Raw genomic sequence first — 6079 nt, forward strand, 5'->3', positions numbered from 1 at the left:
ATTGTCTTAGAAGAATAAAGTAATATCTCACTCTTAAAGTCTTGTTCTTATTCCATATTTTCATGTATTTATTGACTCTTTGTAATCAGTTTTCTGTTATTTGGCCCTTCATATCCATTACCCTTCTTTTCATTGGGTTATTAGTCGTTTTTACCCACCAGTTTATAAGAACTCTTTGAAGTTATAGACCCTTTATATGCTATCTGCCTTATCAGTCATTTTTCCAAAGGTATCAATTGTCTATTGACCTTGCTTATGGTAACTTCTGCCATACAAATTTTTAATTTTTATATTATCAGAAATGTTTATAATTTCTTCTATCAGTCCTATTATTATTATTATAATCAACGGCCTGGTATGTCTTTGCAAATGTTTTCTCTGAGTATCTATTCTTTATTATCCAGTAAATACTTGCTCTGAGGAGGGCTTGGTCTAGTTCAATTAACTCTATAATCTTCAGTCAGTTTATTTTATTGAAAGTAAAATCTTTCTCTCTTACACGCAAATAAAACCTACAGTTCTCACCGTATTTGGGGGGAAAATAGCTAGTTTTATCTCCCCTCCCCCAATATTTATACTAATTTATTTTATTTTCCTGTCTTATTTCATTTTCTGATAGCAGAAAGCCCTGACTGTATACTGATTTGACTGATATGGTTTAAATGTGTTTCACTTTTTAGAATAAATCTCCTGTTAAGTTTCAATAAATATTCTTCATCAAATTTTAATCTTTTTAATTTTAATTTTTTTTTTAAATTTATTTACTTATGGCTGTGTTGGGTCTTCGTTTCTGTGCGAGGGCTTTCTCTAGTTGCGGCAAGCGGGGGCCACTCTTCATCGCGGTGCGCAGGCCTCTCACTATCGCGGCCTCTCTTGTTGTGGAGCACAGGCTCCAGACGTGCAGGCTCAGTAGTTGTGGCTCATGGGCCCAGTTGCTCCGCAGCATGTGGGATCTTCCCAGACCAGGGCTCGAACCCATGTCTCCTGCATTGGCAGGCAGACTCTCAACCACTGCGTCACCAGGGAAGCCCTAATCTTTTTATTATTATTATTTTACTTAGCATTTTAAAAAATTTATTTATTTAATTTATCTTTGTTTTGACTGCATTGGGTCTTCGTTGCTGCACGCGGGCTTTCTCTAGTTGGGGCGAGTGGGGGCTACTCTTCCTTGTGGTGCATGGGCTTCTCATTGTGGTGGCTTCTCTTGTTGCGGAGCACGGGCTCTAGGCATGCAGGTTTCAGTAGTTGTGGCATGAGGGCTCAGTAGTTGTGGCTTGTGGGCTCTAGAGCACAGGCTCAGTAGTTGTGGAGCATGGGCTTAGTTGCTCCGTGGCATGTGGGATCTTCCCGGACCAGGGCTCGAACCTGTATGCCCAGCACTGGCAGGCAGATTCTTAACCTCTGCGCCACCAGGGAAACCCAGCTTACCGTTGTTATTTAATAGTTGCATAGTCTTATTTTATCAAATGACCTTTTCATTTAATATGTTAATTTCTTTTTTTAATCTTTAATTTGTTGGTTTTATCATTTTTAAAAGTTGATTTCCTAATTTAAACCATTTCTGCATTCTTAGAAATAATTTCACTTGTCATAATGCATTATGATTATTATGCTATTATTATTAACATTCTTCTTTTTGAAATAAATTTCTAACTTACAGGAAATTTGCAAAAATAGTCCAAAAAAGCCTGTATACTCTTTGACAGATTTACCTATAAAACCATCATCCAGACTTACCAATTTTTAACATTTTAATATTTTTTAAACATTTTGTTCCATTTGCTTTATCATTTACACTCTCTAGTTAACTCATCCTTTGTTTTTGCCAAACTAAGCAAATACATGTATACTTTCTTATTTCTTCTTTTTTTTGTACAAAATTAGCATTCTGTTTTTGCTCTTTTGCATTTTTTTTTAATGTCACCTAACAATATATCCTGGAGAGCACTCTTTGTATCAGTTTGAGATTTTTTTTTTTTTTTTTAATAGCCACATAGCACTCCATTGTGTATACGGACCATGGTTTAACCAACTTATCACCTATGATTAGGCTATTAGGTACTTTCCAACATTTTGCAAATACAAATAATGCTGACAGGCATAATATTACACATATGTGTTTTCATATTGCCAGGGTATGTAAAGGTTAAATTTCTTGAAATGGAATTGCTTGGTCGAAAGGCTTTACTTATTTGCCTTCACACCAGCGATATATAAAAGTGCTATTTCCCACAACCTCACCAAGTGAATATATTCTCAAGCTTTTACTTTTGCCAGTCTGGTAGGTAAAATTGATCTCTCAGTGTACTTTAAATTTACATTTCTCTTATTATGAATGAAGATGAGCATCTTTTCATATGTATAATGGCTGTTTTGTGTTTTACAATATTAGCACATTATCTATAATACATATTAACAGTATTTTCTCCTGTTTTGTCATTTGTCTTTTCTCATGGAGTTTTTGCCACATAAAAGTTTGTTTCATTTGTGATGCTTTGCTTTGAGTTGAATCTATCAACCTTTTCTTATATTGCATCTTGACTTTGGCTCAAAGGTAGAAAGCTGGTCCCCACACCTAGGTTATAGTGTAATTCACTTATGTTTTCTTCTTGTTCTTATATGCTTTCCTTTTTTGTTTTAATGTAAAGTATTATTATTTTAATACATTGCTGAATATCTACTACTTTTAAATTTTAGATTTCTTGCACCAATGTTTATAGTTGAGATTAATTACAATTTTCTATACATTGTGCTATCTTTAATATAAAGTTATCCTGGTTTTATAAAAATAAATTTGAGTTATTTCTAACTTTTTCCATGATCAAAAATAGTTTGAATACCATTGGAATGATCTGGCTTTATAATTAATCAGAACTTGAGAGATATTTATTCACCTTGTCATTCTCTTTTATAGCAATTGGTGGGTTTAACCTTTTCATTTTGGGTTGTTTGGAAATTTTAATTTTCTTAAGAAATTATCCATTTCCTGAACATTTTCAAATTTGTTGCTGTAGATCTGTGTATAGAGAGCTCTACATGGTAAAGAGGGACAAGATGCACCTTCTCTATTGACTGTCTAATTTTAAAGAGAGAATGTCAGGATATTGGTTTTTTTAATATTAAATATTATGACTCCAATTTGTATTACAGTACTCCAGTGTTATTTCTATAAGATTCCACCTAATGGATAAAACTGGGGGTAAAATCACAAACTTGTTTTTGCTTCCCAAACTTGTAGGCATTCTCTGTTTCTCTCTTAGAGATTCAAATATATGATTGAGAGGAAGCCTCAGGAAAATGATTAATTTCATTGATCATCATTATCACTATCATTATCATTATTATAATGATTATCATTATTGATCATCATTATCACATCATTATCATCATTATCATATAATCACTTAGATTCAGAGAATACTAGAGCTGGAGAAAAGATTATAGATAATTAGTCCAACCCTTTCACCCTATAAACAAGAAAGCTGAAACCTTGTCTGGGTGACTTGCTCAGAGTTACCATCACAAATGAGTGGTTAGTGGTAGAGCCAGGGCAAGAAGCCGGTTTCCCAGCCTCTTGTATCCTATTCTAGTGCTCTTGCTTAGTTCCCCCTCCCTGCTTTTAGGGGAACTACTCGCATGTTGGGCTTAATGCAGATTCATGCAGACTTCTACTTTCAATCAAAGTGAGTCAGCACACCCAAAAGAGGTGATCCTGCAGGAAAGTGAGTGCACACTTGGAAATTCAGAATTAAGCTTTGGGTGAAGTTATTTCTTCAGGATTCATTAGTAAAGCCCACTCACACAGTAGAAGACCGTGAGAAGTTAAAGATCTGTTGATCCTTGGCCTCCATTATTATCCTCACTGCACCCTCACCTATTGGAGATTTTTCCTAAAGCTCTTCAGAGTCCTCAGATGACCTCCAGGGAGACTCTGTAGTTACAAACAGCATGCAGGTTATTATCACTTGGCTGACAAAATTTTGCTGAGAATCAAGTGATTGACGTATCCATCTGTTGCTCTGGTAAAACCTGAGGAGGGTCTAAAGTGAAGCTGGCTGTATAGGTGGTGTCCTCAGCAATACAGGACCCATGGAAAGGCAATACAAACAATAGAAAATCAAAATTGAACCAAGGAATTTCAAAGCACCAGTGAGGCTAGCAGCTGCCTCCTGGTTTAAAGAATATAGAGAATAATCAAAATGATTCTTCATTTGACACTCATAAAGGATAGTGCTTCTTTATTTTTTAAAATTTTCTTTCCAAAGAAACCCATCACTTTCTATGCCTGCTGAAATAAAGAGCTCTCTTAGCTTGTTTCTGAGTTGGAGACTCTTCCCACTTACCCTGCATTTCTTCAGAACATCAGCCTGGTCATTGCCACTGGAGCAGCCTGCCAGGATGCCCGGGCCTTACAAGGATCGAGTGGAATGTCATAGCAGAAATGCATTGCAGGGGGAAGAGAGGTACTGTCTCTGGAGAGAGAACAATCAGCTGAAATCCCAGTTAAAAGCATGGACTCTGAAATGAATCAGTCCAGTTCTGAGAAGTAAGAAGGGAAATGGGAAAGTGTAACAGTGGGGATGGATCTGTCTTGGCCTGCTATCTGTCATCCTTATGCTTTCTATTTTGGAGAATGACAGGAGCTTACTGTTTGGGAATTGTCTAAATTTAAATTAAAAGCTGCAGTTTGTTCATAGAAGTTATTTCTAATCAAATAAATGATATAATAAATACTTCTATCTTCCAATATTTTCAAGAATTCAAACATTTCGAGTCAGATATTGCCATGAAATAGCTGAAGACATAGATATTGTAGTGGTGATAGGAGTAGCAAATTAAAGAGCTTCTTCTTTTAAAAACCTTGTCAAACACTAAAAGTTTGGCAGGCAATTTTGATACTCAGAGCAGCTGGAGTTGGGGAGGCCTGGCTAGGCAGAAATATCACATTTCTAGAAGTTGTAAAGAAAATGAACCATATTCTTTCTTTAGCATAACAGAATGTCCCGCTGATGTGTGAGTTGGGGCTGGGAGATGCCACCTCCTGCACGGTCCCGTGCTGTGCACAGACTGCAGAGGCTCTCTGCCAGAGGACTGAAGTGTTCTGTGTGGATCTAGAAGAAAAATGAGCTCAGGGCAGTTTGTGACTCCATTATGCCATACTGTTTGTGAGGATAGTTGAAAATAGAAAGTTGAAATTATTTTATTGAAAGGTTAGCACAGACAGAGGTTTATCCATCCTGCACAGAGGTCTCCTTTTGTAGAGCAAGGTTCTCCTCCAGCACAAGGGGGCAGGAGGTCGAGCATTCTGGGTGATGCTGTAGATGGTGAGACCCATGACGAGTCATTCTCTGTTACCAGAAATGACTGAGTTTTGGGGTAGGAGATAAAGCCTGATGGCTGCATAAGTTTACATCCTTGGCCTTTTGGTCGGACATGCATTTAGCATTCTAATTCTGATTCTCTTGGGATGTTACTGAGATCAGGCAAGATGTCCTTATTCCACGTCATTAGCCTCTTTGCTCACAACTAGCCTTTTGAAGAAGAGGGTGTATAGTACCTGCTCTTCTCCATCTGCTCCTTGCTTTTCCTTCCACTTATATGACCGTTAACATCGTCCATGACACCAATAAAATGGAGGTGGTAGATTATCTTAGAAGATTTTCAAGAATCACCTGACAACTACCTAACCTAGTCATATATCACAAGCATATTCCTACAATGGAAAGGCACACACAGCTATTGATTTTTGCATTAAGCACTTAGCAGAAGACAGCAATAAATTAGTAATCACTTCAGTGTTTTCCAGGTTCAACTGAAGTGGCACATAGGGGAATTCTGAGACACTATATCAAATATATGCTACATGGTGAAGGACACAGCAGGGAAGAGAGGAGAAAGTACGCTGAAAGAGAATAATGGGAACAATTAAATTGTAAGGAGAATATGCTAGAAAAAACATGTCTCCAAAGGTTGATATTTGTGTATAGCATAAAATGAAGTTGAAATTTCGGAGTGTCTTCCTTTCTTGGTAAGGTATTTGCACTTCCAGTTAAGATTGGTAAATATACATGACTAAATC

The 6079-nt window shown here is 36.8% G+C and overlaps 1 protein-coding gene across 1 annotated transcript in view; it reads left to right on the top strand.

Moving 5' to 3' along the window:
- Window positions 1-6079, top strand: part of STARD13 (StAR related lipid transfer domain containing 13) — a 383589-nt gene that overhangs the window by 102492 nt on the left and 275018 nt on the right. The window lies entirely within an intron of this gene.

This window comes from Balaenoptera physalus, assembly GCF_965194825.1.
Source record: "Balaenoptera physalus genome assembly, chromosome: 18".
Classification (NCBI taxonomy): domain Eukaryota; kingdom Metazoa; phylum Chordata; class Mammalia; order Artiodactyla; family Balaenopteridae; genus Balaenoptera; species Balaenoptera physalus.